Raw genomic sequence first — 15727 nt, forward strand, 5'->3', positions numbered from 1 at the left:
AGGCTCCTCCATCCATGGAATTTTCCAGGCAGGAGTACTGGAGTGGAGTGCCATCTCCTTCTCCGTCCCTCCCTCTACTTCCTCCTGTTTCAAGTTCACCTCCCTCTACCTTCACCTACTTCCACTCTCTCCTGCCCTTACAGCATAGTGCAAGGGATACACTTGAAAAGCACCGTTTTTCTTTCATGAAATGTAAAGGTCTTTATTAGATGACCCATGCACACACGTCCAATATAATTTTCAGCTTCCTATGTTACATACTCTAATCTTGAGATTTCTTGTCACACCTTCTCACACTTCTTAATCATTGCCAATGCCATTCCTGCTGCTTGAAATCTCTCCCCTTCTCTAGCTAGTTCATTTTTATCTATTGCCCAACTCTCATCTCAAATGATACCTCTTCTATCAATCCCTCATTTCTTGAAAAATAATTTTCTATTTCATTATTAATCCTATGGCATCTCGTAATTAAAAAAAAAAAGGAGTTCAGCATTAGACAGAATCAAAGTAAAGATAAAAGACAAAAAATGTGTGGAATTCTGGTAGAATGGACAAGTGACGTGTAAAAAGAACCAGAAGAACTCAAAATAGCAAAAATTAAGTATCATGTAGGCGCATGGTGATAGCATGCAATACCATCTGTAATCTTGCCAAAATAATTAAACTGGGTATGATCAAAGCTCTGGATCTAGCTGTTTGTTTGCAGGTGACAGAACAGAAAAATACATCAAACTGCTCTGTGAGAATGAGGTCAACAAAATATAGACTATGGAACTCTACAGGTAAGATTGCCTTGTTTTTAGCACATGAATTCTAAGAAAGGAATGGAGGAAGAACCTGTAGACTATAAGAAACTTGAAATACATATTGAATTTAAGACTGGGGAAGACAACTAAAATGTCAAAGAATGCAAATGTACGTAGTAAAATTTAAGAAATACAGGAAGTAATTGCTGAAATAGTCAAGACAGTAGATCTTTTGGAAAGAAGAAAGAAGCTATGATTGAGAATAAGCATATGAAGGATATTCACTACATAATAATTCATTAGTATTTTTGTATTGTGTATTTTTCTGGCTTTATTTTCTCTTTTTAGGGGCAGCTTATTAACTTCACACCTCAACCACTTTCCTTATCTACTTCTCATACCCTGGGGCTACTGTGCATCTGTCCAAATAGCCCCAGGGCCAAGTACCAGACAGAAACAACTCCTATGCCCCCAGACCTGAGAAATTATCCTAATTATCCAATTTATAGGGAACCTATAAAATTGAGTAGTTAAACTCACCCTGCTTGCCATACATAACCTGCCCCCAAAGCTGCAAGTTGATGGTATACTGTCAACAGATAGAACCCTCTGGGTGTGACCCTGATTGGCATCCTTCTCTAGAGCTGTAAGTAAAAAAAGAGTTTTGTCTTTCCTCTAATTCAAGTGTCATTATTAGGGAAATTAAAATGGAGGAAGTCTCCTTCAGGCTTCAGAAGTGAAGAGCAGGCCCCTGACCTTGCTTATGACCGGCCGTGCCTGTACACTGTCCAAATTCCATGCCTACCCATAAGCACAGCAAATTGGGGGGCCCTTCAGACAAGAAAGATGATGGGTCTTGGAATTCTTGAGACCCTGGAGGTCTGGCCAACCACCCTGACATTTAATGAAATCCTATGACTCACAAGATAAAGCAAAGAGCATTGTAAAAAGATAAAAATAAAACCAGAACTGCATTTTTGCATGCAAACTGAAAATGATATCAGTGTGGCCTGGGCTTGTAAGCAGGAGCCCCCAAAACTGCAATTTGAAGTCTCAACTGTGAATTGGACACACTGCCTGGATCTTTTCCCAATTGGGACTCCTGATTGCTGTTAAGAAGGGACTTCCTAGCATGCTGTTTAAGTATGGATGTTGCTTGGCCAAATTTGGTGACATATGTGTTGTTACTCTTTTCTGTTGTTTCTATTTCACTTCTTTTGATGACTATATATTGAAAATAAGTCAATCCTTTATTAAATGTCAAACTTGTTTATTATGTATAATGAATGGTTTTTTTGTTAACAAATCCTTCTAATCTGAAATGAAAGTAAAACTTTCAGCAAAACAGTCATAATGTTGTATCATCTTGCCATAGAAAGAATCTTAAAGCCTTTTGAAACAGTATGTAATCTCATAAACCTTACCTGTGTGCACGCTATCTTGAGAATGAGTAGAGGATATGTTTCACACAGTGAATAAGACCAAGGCTGACAGTGTGTTCAGTCACTCAGTTGTGTCTGACTCTTTGCCACCTTATGGACTGTAACCCACCAGGCTTCTCTGTCATGGGTTTTCCAGGCAAGAATAGTGGGTTGCCATTTCCTCCTCTGGAAGATCTTCCCATCCCAGGGATCGAACCTGTGTCTCCTGAGTCTCCTTCATTGTCAGGTAGATTCTTTACTAATGAGCCACCTGGGAAGCCCCAAAGATTGACAGAGGGTTTTGGAAAACCGGGGTCTAACCCAGGAGACTGGAGAAGGGAAGAATGAAGTGACATCTATAAGATAGAACTAGAGAGCAATTTAAAAAGATGGAAGAAGGACCAGGAGCTATGAGAGGACAAGTCCTAGGACAGGGAAGAGAGGGGTAATGATATGATACAGTATTTGGAAAACATATTGATAGTTTATTGACAGATCTGTTGGCACAGAAAGAAGAGGAAGAGGTAAGGAAAAAAAGGAAGAAAATAAATGAAACAATAGTTGATAAAAAAATGTATAAGAACAAATTATAATTCTTATTTTAGTTGCAATGATAGTCACAAATAAAGATTAATATAACATAGGCTATTTAACTAATAGCCAATAGTTATAACTACAATAAGAAGATGGGAGGGGGAAGAAACAGTTTTAAGAACAGAAACCTCAAACATAGTAAAAGGAATTCAGTAGGAAATTTGATGAACCAAGAAATAGCATCTACAACCATTACATAGAGCTAAGGAGACAAATACCAGAAGAACCAACTAAAAGAATTAAGAATGGTTGTCTCCAAGAGTATAGACTCAAAATAACAAAGCATTTATTTCCACTTTCAATAAAATGGCAAACTACTTAGGAAGCAGTAGCTGTCGCTATTCAAAGTTATTATTTTTCTAATATGCTGATTCAAGCTTTATAACCAATAACTGGCTTCTGTTTGTCTTTTTTTCATATTTAGTTATATTCCCCCTTTTTTTTTTTTTTTTTTTTTGTTACAGACACTATAGACATGCCTGGACTTCCCCAAACTGGAAACATTATATCTATATATGATCTACTAAGTCAATGTATGATCAAATTTGAGTATCTGAGTTGCAACTTTGAATAATATCAATGGTTCATATTTCTATTTTCTGAATAAAGAAGAAATAAATATATTTTCTTGTTATAAAGCAGAATAAATCCTAAATACTGCTTTCCCATATCAGTTTGAGTAATAGAAATAGATTTGGTCCACTGAGCAAAATTGTCTGCATTAAACTTACAAAAAGCAGAGGTGAAATAAATGTTTTAAGAGTTTAAAAAAAATAAAATAAAAATAGAAATAAACTCAGGAATCACAACAAACCATAGGATTACAAACCAAAACAGATATTAGAAATGCCCACCTTCTTGTCTTACCATTCCCTAGAGGACTGACTGACTCTCTCTCGCCATTGCAAATAAATAAGACATTTGTCTTTAGTTAAAATGTTGAATTTGCATTTGTCCATGGATTCAAAGGCCCAGAGGCAGTGAGTACATTTTATGAAAATCAACTGAAATAAATAGAAGTATGTTATATCTTAATTTGAAATAGCACATTGCCCTTTGCAGGAAAAAAACTAAAACAAAACAAAACATAGATAAAATGAGAGGACAGGAAAAAAGAGGCTTAAAACATGGACTATAATTATTCTTAATGTCTTATTTGTTTTATTTTTGGCCAAGATCAAGACCTACGAGGTGGATGTCCTCCATTTTGAATTCAGGTCCTAATTTTCAGAATTACTTACCAGCTTCACATACTTATGCAATATCCTTCATTGACTGATATGATATGACTGATATGTGACTAAATCAGTCATCCTTTATTGACTGATATGGGACACATTCTTTGTTCAAAAGGTAAAGGAACAGGTTAAAAAAAAAAAAATCATCTGCAGAATGTTGAAACAAGCCAGATAGACAGAAAAGCAGGTTTTGGAGATAAAGCCTAACATTTTGGTTCTCAAGCTTGATTGTGCTGGAGAAACACCTGGATGGCCTGCTAACCCGCAGAGTGTGCATCACAATGTCGGACTTTCAGATAAGGGGGCGTCCAGGGTGGAGTCTGAAAATATCAAATACTAGGTGAGCCTGTGCTCCCAAAAAACAGTGATGGTTAAGAAGTACCCCCAAACTTTTGTTTCCCAAACTTCTCCTACCATTTTGTGTTTTGAGAAGTGCCTTCTTGCCAAGAGCCACTCTTTTCCATGTGACTTAGACTCACTGTCCACACTTTCTTTGAACTCACAGAGATTTGCAGATGACTCCTGTTTACTTGTGACAAGGCCAAACGCAGATCCTCCAAGGTTTTATTTTTAGTCTCTGGAAGAATTAGCTAAGAGTAGAAGTGTTTGTTCTGCTGAAACCAGCTATTTGCAGATATAAACTCCCTGTCAGCTGACTGAGACATCCCTTGATTGCAAAACAATTACAACGTAAATCATTTCTCCTGCAACTTGTTTTGTTCTCACTACAGAAGTCTAAGGTCAAACCAACCAGCTGAGACAGTCAGATCGGTTTTCAGTGTTGCCCTACTGCAGTGGTCTGAATAAAATCAGTCTTCTCACTTTTCCTTTTTTCTTTGATAGGCCCCAGGTTTTACATTTCTAACAACTACCCAAATGATGCTCCTGTTGCTGCTTTAGGGACCATTCTTCACACACTGCCACCCGAATGCAATTATGGGCAATCGGGAGAATATTGAATTCACATGGGTAACCCAAAGAGCCACCATAAAGTATGTGAAGCTGGTAAGTAATTGTAAAAGGTAGGCTCTGAATTCAATATGGAGGACGTCCATCACCTAAGTCTTGGCGGTGAGGAGTGGCCTCTCTCCAGATTATGACTTTATGCCCTTTCACTTGGCAAGGAGTCATCCCCAAAGCAGTGTGTGTGACCTGGGCATGTGAGGAAGGCAACAGGATCATAGACCTGAGATAACTGAAGAAGGAAAGGGGTCCTTCAAGATGCAGTAAGTAACCTCAGACCTTCAACTTTCTGCCTTTTGTATTATCACAACAAAATGTTGAAGAGTGGTCATTGCAATCGTTTATGAAGCCATTGTGGTGCAATTCTCAGATTTGAGCCATGTTTCCATATCCTCTCAGATAAAAACAAAAGGCCCAAACGCTATTTTAACTTGAGAAAACAAAGATGAAAAATGCTTAACAGAATTCATGCTTATATAAACAGTCAGCAGTGTTTTAAATATCGCCTCTGTACTGGTCTTTCATGTCAGCAAAGTTAACAATTTGAGTGCTGCATCTTGGAACAGCAGTGTAGGCGTTCTCTTGCATTACAAACCTCGTGGCATGACATTTCTATCTTTGGCCCAGCGTTAATGATGTTCCATGCTGACCCTCTTGTGTGAAAGGAGAGCTGGAGAGCACAGCTTTGATAGCAATGTTTACATGAATGTTTGATAAGCATCTGTCAGCTCCTAGCCCTCTACCAGCCTAGGAACACAAAAGAAGCTGGGGAACCCTGGAGCTTTTGCCACCTGAAAGCATGGTCTGGTATGTTTGCTGAATTTCAAATCAGCAAAAAAAAAAAAAAAAAAAGATTGTTCTCTTTGTAGCTGGATTGTAATTTATGTATTATTTACTCAAAAAAAAAAAAAAAAAAAAAAAAGGAAAGAGAATAAAAGACAATTGCTTTTTCCAAAAAGGGTTATGATTATGGAGGTCAGAATTCTTGTAATGTATACTTATCTTGCTACATTTTGTTTGGTCCCACCAAACACAGATTGAAGTGGATTTGACTGCTTAAACTGAGTTTTAGGACTATTAACTGTTCCTCTTCCCCCCTACTCCAAATTATTATGAATTTTTATCCCTTGAAAGAATAGATGGTGCTTAGGAAAGGCTTTGTGTACAAATAGTGTGTGTCTTACTGTGGGTATTACAAATAAATTTTTTTCATGTTAAATAATTGGCTTTGAATTTTCTTGAGATCCCCACACCTTCCTTTTGGCAATTCACATTGTGCTCTTTGTTCCATAATTCATGACTCCTGAAATAGGCTAGAACAACTTTTTGTTTTAGATAGTTCATAGATAGAAAAAGCTTAGAATTTTGTGGTGCCAGAAATATCAACTTCCCCCTCTTAAAATAACATCTGCAAATTTAGTGGCTTTTCTGTCACACAGAAAATGGATAAATAGGACACTGGTGTGTGGTTTGCTATACATGTCAGATACTGTACAACATTGCAATTAGCATTGTGTAGTCTGTATTTTATGTTGTCCTAATAAAATGGCGTATATAAATAAAGTCCCTCAAAAATCGAAATATTCAAAAGAAAGGACAAGGTAAGAAATCGGGTGACATGGAGATGCCTCTCATCTTTCCTGCTGACTACTCATGTTAAATTGATTGAGTTTTGTGATCTCTCTCAGCTTGATAAAATTGTTTGAGTTTCTGGATCCAGCTGTTCTTGAAGCTAGTTCTTTCCTTTAGATTTTGAATTTACAAGAGCCAATATACACAAACTAAGCCTTTTAATTTGTAAGGAGAAGACTTTTGAAAAATATATCATTTCTCTTTAGAATGAATTCACCAACATAATATTAGATATTCAATTTAATTCATCTTTTTTGGTAATGATCCAGTGTGTCTTCCTGTTATGGTTTGGATTTCCTTATAATAGATATGTGTTAGGATTGATCATTTATATTTTTGACAAATATTTTCCATGTTGCATTATCTTTGTAAATGATTGAATTGCATTCTGCTTTTATATTGACTTTCTGAGTGGGTGTATCCAAGGCAGGAGATACGCTGGCTATAATATCACATACATACACACTCTGGTACACAGTAGAACTCTCATAGAAAGTGAATAAATTCATTCCAATTAATAAGTTAGAATTCTGTTTTTATTACTCCTATGAGCAAGGTGTGTTGTTATATACCATTAAGAGATACCTCCTATTGATCTATTAAAAAGAAGTTTCTAATATTTTAAGAGCTGACCCTATAGATTTACTACCTTCCTACCTCCCATTCTGACTGTGGCTCCTGTTTGGATATGGTTCTACCAAACTTAATTCAGAAAAATAGGCATGCCTGAGTTATCCGAACATAATCTTACTAAGACATTTCTTTTGCATTTTTCCAACATAGACATGGGAAAGTAGGAGCAATGCATGTGGTTTTTCAAAATTTGTTCCTTGGATGTAATATGAAGAGAGGGTCAAATGAACACATAAGCTTGAGAAACGCTATGTTCTGCTTTATAAAATAGCCTTTATTACCTCTAAAAATGGTTAAGACCTTTTGAACATTGAAGATCTAATTTGGCCACAGCACTTTTATTTCATGGACTGTCTCAAGGGGTATATTTTAGGAAACATTTGACTGGTGTGAGGGTTGCATGAAAAATTGTGCATCAGAACTAGGTGAATAGTTTACAGCCAACTAATTCATAGTCTTGTCTTTAAGCCAAATACTTTATATTTTATTCCTTTGTAGAAATAAATAAGATCATTAAGAGTTCAGGGTTGGTTATGACACTTTTATGTTTGTACCTTAGGATGATTGTTCTGATGAGCCGATTATACAGTTAGACATCCTTGGTGCCTCAGACGGTAAAAGCATCTGCCTACAATGCCGGAGACCTGGGTTCGATCCCTGGAAGATCCCCTGGAGAAGGAAATGGCACTCCACTCCAGTACTGTTGCCTGGAAAATCCCATGGACGGAGGAGCCCAATAGGCTACCATCCATGGGGTCGCAAAGAGTCAAACATGACTGAGCAACTAAGCACAATATTCCATTGTATTTATGTACCACATTTTCCTTATCCATTCCTTTGTTGATGGACATTTAGGTTGCTTCCATGTTTTGGCTATTGTAAATACTACTGCAATGAACATAGGGGTGGGTGTATGTATCTTTTTGAATTATAATTTTCTCTGAATATATGCTGGGTGGGATTGCTGAATCATACGGTAGTTCTATGTTTAAGGAACCTCCATACTAATCTCCATAATAGCTGTACCAGTTTGCATTCCCACCAACAGTGTAGGAAGGTTCTCTTTTCTCCATAATCTTTCCAGCATTTATTGTTCATAGATTTTTTTGATGATGGCCATTCTGACTGGTGTAAAGTGATACCTGATTATAGTTTTAATTTGAATTTCTCTAATAGTGATATAGAGCATCTTTTCATGTAGTTTTTTTTACCATCTGTATGTCGTCTTTGGAGAAATGTCTGTTTAGATCTTCAGTTCACTTTTTAGTTTTTTTTTTTTTTTTTTTGATGTTGAGCTGCATGAACTTTTTGTATATTTTGCAGATTAATCCCCTGTCAGTGGCTTTGTTTGCAAATATTTTCTCCCATTCTGTGGGTTATCTTTTCTTTTTGTGAATGATTTCCTTTACTGTACAAAAGCTTTTAAGTTTAATTAGGTCCCATTTGCTTATTTTTGTGTATATTTTCATTACTCTGGGAGGTAGATCAAAAAAGATATTGCTGTGATTTATGTTAGAGAGTGTTCTACTTATGTTTTCCTCTAAGAGGAAATGTATCTGGTCTTACATTTAGGTCTGTAACCCATTCTGAGTTTATCTTTCTGTCTGATGTTACAAAGTGTTCCAATTTCATTCTTTTACATGTAGTGGTCCAGTTTTCCTAACATCTTTTATTTACTTAATAAGAAAATTTGCTATTAGACGTTTAAATGTTAATAGTTTTTTCATTTCACAAAGATTTAAAAAATCTTCATTTTAGAATATGATATTAAATATTAAGGAAAGATGAGAGGATGGATGTAAAAATAATAGGAGAACATGTAACAGTCTGTGATTGATGTTCTTAATTAGAGGAAATGAGGAAATAGTTGAAAAGCATCTTGAAAATGTGTGTGTTAAGAGTTGATAAATATATAGATTTGACAAAGAATGGAAATGACTAGGTTTCTTGACTTGTATAGAGATATAAATCAGTGCTATCAAAGAACTTATTAGGAAAAAAGAAATTAATGTACATGAATCCACTTAAAATATTTAAATGTTACATTGCATAGACTTGACTAGATGAGGAAGTAGACTTTATAGAAGTGGAGAATAAGAGTATGTGGAAGAGTCTAAAGAGAAAAATATAGGAGACAATCAGGTTTACAAGAAAGATTTTGATAAGCCAAAGAGAGATGCATGGGTGACTGACTATAACAGCTGAAGGAAGAGGATGGCATCTGAGTTCGGCATATAGAGAAGAGAGTAAGAAGTCAGGTCTCACTGGGTTTGTTGCTATGTGATCTAATGTATGTCACCAGGGAACAAACAAAATACACTATTTTTTTTTACTTGGAATAAAATATCTGAGTTCACTTACTCACTTTGAGAATTTGATTAAACTAATGGTATCCAAGATATCACTTTCTTAAATGTTACATAGGAGTCCTGATTGAATTGCCTTGAAGAAAAAAGGAAGCTGGTCCACAGATATCCTGCCAAAGAGAAGAGCTTGGAAGTATCTAGTTATATCACAATGAGAGAAAAGTGAGAAGGGAGGAGTCAGAGGTATAAGGAAGGTTTAGAGAGAAAAGTGTTAGTCGCTCAGTCGTGTCTGACTCTCTGCGATCCCCTGAACTGTAGCCCAAGAGGCTCCTCTGTCCCTGGAGTTCTCTAGGCAAGAATACTAAGGATGAAATCAGGCAAGACTATGCTGCTGCTGCTAAGTCACTTCAGTCGTGTCCGACTCTGTGCAACTCCATAGATGGCAGCTCACCAGGCTCCCCCGTCCCTGGGATTCTCCAGGCAAGAACACTGGAGTGGGTTGCCATTTCCTTCTCTGATGCATGAAAGTGAAAAGTGAAAGGGAAGTCACTCAGTCGTGTCCGATTCCTAGCGACCCCATGGACTACAGCCTACCAGGCTCCTCCGTCCATGGGATTTTCCAGGCAAGAGTACTGGAGTGGGGTGCTATTGCCCTCTCCGAGGCAAGACAATAGTCATGATAAAACTTGAGGTCCTATTTTAAGTGCAATAAGTAAGCCTTTTCATACTGTTCATGGGGTTTTCAGGCAAAAATACTGAAGTGGTTTGCCATTCCCTTCTCCAGTAGACCACATTCTGTCAACAGTTAGAACTGGACATGGAACAACAGACTGGTTCCAAATAGGAAAAGGAGTACGTCAAGGCTGTATATTGTCACCCTGCTTATTTAACTTATATGCAGAGTACATCATGAGAAATGCAGGGCTGGAAGAAGCACAAGCTGGAATCAAGATTGCCATGAGAAATATCAATAACCTCAGATATGCAGATGATACCACCCTATGGCAGAAAGTGAAGAGGAACTAAAAAGCCTCTTGATGAAAGTGAAAGAGCAGAGTGAAAAAGTTGGCTTAAAGCTCAACATTCAGAAAACTAGGATCATAGCATCTGTCCCATCACTTCATGGGAAATAGATGGGTAAACAGTGGAAACAGTGTGAGACTTTATTTTTTTGGGCTCCAAAATCACTGCAGATGGTGATTGAAGCCATGAAATTAAAAGACGCTTACTCCTTGGAAGGAAAGTTATGACCAACCTAGATAGCATATTGAAAAGCAGAGACATTACTTTGCCAACAAAGGTCCGTCTAGTCAAGGCTATTGTTTTTCCTGTGGTCATGTATGGATGTGAGAGTTGGACTGTGAAGAAAGCTGAGTGCCGAATAATTGATGCTTTTGAACTGTGGTGTTGGAGAAGACTCTTGAGAGTCCCTTGGACTGCAAGGAGATCCAACCAGTCCATTCTGAAGGAGATCAGCCCTGGGATTTCTTTGAAAGGACTGATGCTAAAGCTGAAACTCCAGTACTTTGGCCACCTCATGCGAAGAGTTGACTCATTGGAAAAGACCCTGATGCTGGGAGGGATTGGGAGCAGGAGGAGACGGGGACAATGGAGGATGAGATGGCTGGATGGCATCACCGACTTGATGCACATGAGTTTGAGTGAACTCCAGGAGTTGGTGATGGACAGGGAGGCCTGGTGTGCGGCCATTCATGGGGTCGCAAAGAATCGGACACGACTGAGCAACTGAAATGACTGAAGTAAGCCTTAGAGGGTATTGAGCAAGGCAGTAACATGATCTTATTAACATTCTAAAGAGCTTACTGTATATACTGAATAATGAATTGATCTACGTGTCAAAGAGTGAAATGGGGTCAACTTAAAGGCCGGTTCTACAGTCCTGGAAAAAGATGCTAATCAGCTGGTCAAGAGCTCTAGAAACATGTAATGAAAGTAGTGGATAGATTTGTGATAGATGCCTTAGGTAAATCAGTAAAACTCAGTGATTTGGATGGAAACTGGAGAAGAAATCATCAGGAATAATTTGCAAGTTTTTCAGTTTAGCAATTGGGTGACTGTTGAATGTTAACATATACTGCAAAGAAGTAATATGAGTATTTTTGAAGAATTCTGGATCATTTAAGATATTTTAAAGTAAGGACACACAAGCACAGAGGATGATGTTTACTATAGGTGTTTACAAGATACTGAAAGAAGGAAGTAGATTCAGAAAAACATAAGATTTTTATAGCAAAAGCATTTGGGAATATTGACCTGAATCAAGATGGTGGATAAAAGTGGGAATACTGGAAAGAGTAGCTCTTAGAGGAACATCTTAATAAGAAGTTCCAGGAAACTTACCAATAATTTCTTCCCTATCGAATACTCAGAGGATTAATGATTTATCTACAGTCATTCGGCAAATTTAACCTTTAGAAAGTCATTCCCCTTGAGCTAACTTTTTCCTTAATCTTAAGAGAGGATAAATAAGGAGATGTACCTCATCAAGCATAAAATAGATTTAGTTTCTGAACCAAATGATAAATTTAGTCTTTCCCTGTATGTCAGTGAAAAGAAATCATATACTTTGAACAAGTCTGTGAAAGACTTGGAATTAACAGCTGAGATTTGCTCTCGGATATTAACTTGGGGATTTGTACAGATGATTTCTGAAGGCAATTAATACAATATATATCAATAATTGACAAAGCAACACTTCAGTGAGCTTTAAGAGATTTTTTTTCTAAAAGGCTGAAATTGTAACTAGAAAGCAAAGTATATACTTTTGCAATGTGGCTATATATATGACTAAAATTTTAATAGTATGATAAATTAAGGCTAAGGTGACTTAACTGAGAGACGACTGATCTGCCTTAGAGAAGCCTCCAAAAGGAATACTTTTAAAAATGAAGTCATATTAATTTAGTCAGCATGTAATTATTCAAAATAATAATAAAATTTTGCTATATATTCTACCCCCAGAGGTGTTTAATAAGTTGAAAGGATAATTTTAAATTAGTACATAGAACTATTGGAAAACATTTTTGAATGTATTTAAATTCTTTCCAAGGGCAAGAAAAGCAGGTTTTATGTAAATGATAAATATTCACCTCCAAACAAATATGCAAATCAACAATAAATTTGTTTATTATAAATAGGTATATATTTTCTCAGTGTCATCTGAATTAAAACCAGTTTCAAGTCACTAGAATATGTTATTCATCAACTATTATGTAAATGATCATTTAATAATATTTTGTTAAAGATGCGTAACTTAAAAAGCAGATAAAGCTATATTTTTCTTAATGAAGCCTTTTCCATTCAGATATACTAACCTTAAAATATAAATCAAGTTTTAAATTTGCATTAAAATAACAAACTTAACTTAAAATTAGAAACAGTATAGGCCTTGTATTTGACATATTTCTTTAGTACTTTTTAATCAGCTAAAAAAATCTTTTTCACCCCCCAAGGGAAATAGTTTATGCATATAGTGTGTATTTTTTTAATAATAGTTCAAATTTTTGTGCCAATTCATTAGAATGCACACAGACAAACCCAGGAGGAAATTTTAAATAATCTATATAATTTTTCCAGTTAGAATAAAGAATAAAATGCTAATTGATATTTGCTCTGTTGTTCTGCAAGCTGTGAAATAAATTGTGCATTATATAATATACAACTAGCTTAGAGTAACAAAATCCAGGAGGGGGTAAACTCTTTAATAGTTGTATGTTGATACAACTTTTATATATACATGTGTGTATATATATATATATAATATAGCCATTTATTTGTCACCATATATAGATATTCATACTCACTATTCAGTAGAGTCTTGGACAGTGTCTTTCTACATCTGTTACTTTTACTAGAAATGTTTATTTATGAAAACTCAGTCCATTTCGGAGTGTCATTTACAATGCTACTTTAAAATGCTAAAAAGCAAAAGTAGAACAGAAAATGCATTAAACAAAATATGATGTCTTTTAAGACATAGAAACTTCTTACCTCATCAGTCTGTGCCTTATTCTTACTATGCTTACTTCTAAAAACATAATCCAAGAAACTGGAATCCTGATAGAGAGCCCATATAACTTGAATGCTTTCAATATACCATGACATTTCCCTTAATAAACGCAGACGTTTCCTCTGTTATTCATAGGAGATCCAGTCTTCTTTATAAAATGAATAAAGCTCTCCTTTTTTGTGTTTTTTTTTTTTTTGCATATGGATTACTTATTTTTTAATTGAAACATAGTTTCTATTCAACGTTGTTAGTTTCTGCGGTACAGCAAAGTGAATCAGCTATATGTATTCATATATCCCCTCTTTTTTGGATTTCCATCCCATTTAGGTCACCACAGAGCATTTCATGGAGTTCCCTGTGCTGTACAGCAGGTTCTCATTAGTTATCTATTTTATGTATATTAATATGTATCAATTCCTACCTCCCAATTCATCCCACTCCCTCTTCTCCTCTTAGTGTCCATACATTTGTTCTCTGCATCTGAGTCTCCTGCAAAGAGGTCTCTGCCAACAACTCCAACTGCCGTTTCCCACCACAGGATGATCAACCACTGAGACGATTGATCTCATGTTTCTGCCATTATTCATCCTGTTCCCTCCTCCAGGAATTTCCTCCCCATGGGTAAAGTTCTTTTGTTGTTAGGAATAAATTTCGGTACCATTTCCTCTGGAGACATTTGCTAATATCTCTTTGTCTTATCATTTATCTGGTTTGCTTTCTCGTCTGCTCTCATAATGTCCTATATATGTTAGCATTTTACCACCCAGAATATAGTTCATGTGTCTCTTTTTAACTAATACACTGAATACAACTAATTCATTGAGTTGTTAGGTTTATAGAATAATTGAGTGGAAAGTAGAGTTCTCATATACCCTCTCACCCTTCCCCCAGTTTGCTTTATTATCAATATCTTTCGTTAGTGTAATATTGATGCATCTATTACAAGTGATGAGCCAATACATTACCAATAGTGTCCATGGTTATATAAGGTCCGTGCTTTGTGTTGTATGTTCTGTTGGTTTTGACTAACATATATATAATTATGTGTATCTACAGGATAATCAGAATAATTGCATTGCCCTAAAAATTTCCTGTTATCTAACCATCACTCTCCCTCCCTTCAAATGAGGCCCTGGCAACCAGTAATTTTTTAACTGTCTCTGTGGTCATATCTCTTCCAGAATGTCATATGGTTAGAATCATGCAGTAAGCTACCTTTTCAGATTGGCTTCTTTCACTTAGCAATATGCATTTAAGATTGCTAAGTGTCTTTTCTTGGCTTACTAAGTCATTTCTTTTTACTGAACAATAGCATTCCAGGTTATGGATGTGACACAATTTGTTTATTCACCCATCTATTGAAAGATGTTTTGATTGCTTCTAAGTTTGGGCAGTTATGAATAAAGTAGCTATAAATATTTATGTGCAGGTTTTTCTGTTGGCATAACTTTTCACTTCTTTTGAGTGAATACCACAAAATATAATTGCTAGGTCATATGGTAAGAGTGTAAGTTTTGTAAGAAATTGACAAACTCTCCCAAAGTGGCTGTACCATTTTGCATTCTCGTTAATGAATGAGAATTTCTGTTGCTCTACACCTCAAACAGTTCTTGGTTCTCTGTGGGTTTGATTTTACCTATTCTCATAGATGTGTAATAGTATCTCATTGTAATTTCAATTTGCAATTTTCAAATGACATGATACTGAGCATCCTTTCATATGCTTAATTGCCATCTGTATCTTTTTGTCGAGATATCTATTCAAGTCTTTTGTCTATTTTTAATTGGCTTGCTTTCTTATTGATAAGGTTTAAGAGTTCTTTATAGGGCTTCCCTGGGGGCTCAGTGGTAAAGAATCCACCTGCAATGCAGGTGATGCACAGGAGATGCTAGTTCAATCCCTGGGTTTGAAAGATCCCTTGGTGTAGCTTGGTGTAGGAAATGGCAACCTGTTCCAGTATTCTTGCCTGGAAAATTCCATGGACAGAGGAGCCTGACATGTTACAGTCCATGGGGGCTCAAAGAGTCAGACATGACTGAGCATGCATGCATGCAAGAGTTCTTTATATATTTCTTCAAACTAGTCCTTTTTTAGATAGAATTATTGCAGATTTTCTCCCAGTCTGTGACCTGTCTTTCCAATCTCTTAATACTGTCTTTTAGAG

At 36.2% G+C, this 15727-nt stretch overlaps 2 long non-coding RNA genes across 2 annotated transcripts in view; both read left to right on the plus strand.

The window, feature by feature from the left end:
• Window positions 1–3899, plus strand: part of LOC129633660 (uncharacterized) — a 162726-nt gene extending 158827 nt beyond the window's left edge. Inside the window, exons 2-4 of the long non-coding RNA XR_008705200.1 lie at window positions 707–782; window positions 2325–2414; window positions 3226–3899. This is a non-coding gene — a long non-coding RNA (uncharacterized LOC129633660). The remainder of the gene's footprint in view (window positions 1–706; window positions 783–2324; window positions 2415–3225) is intronic.
• Window positions 3900–5017: 1118 nt separating this feature from the next.
• LOC129633661 (uncharacterized) overlaps window positions 5018–15727 on the plus strand; it is a 193013-nt gene continuing 182303 nt past the window's right edge. Inside the window, exon 1 of the long non-coding RNA XR_008705201.1 lies at window positions 5018–5225. This is a non-coding gene — a long non-coding RNA (uncharacterized LOC129633661). The remainder of the gene's footprint in view (window positions 5226–15727) is intronic.

The sequence above is a fragment of the Bubalus kerabau genome, chromosome 19 (genome assembly GCF_029407905.1).
Source record: "Bubalus kerabau isolate K-KA32 ecotype Philippines breed swamp buffalo chromosome 19, PCC_UOA_SB_1v2, whole genome shotgun sequence".
Lineage (NCBI taxonomy): Eukaryota > Metazoa > Chordata > Mammalia > Artiodactyla > Bovidae > Bubalus > Bubalus kerabau.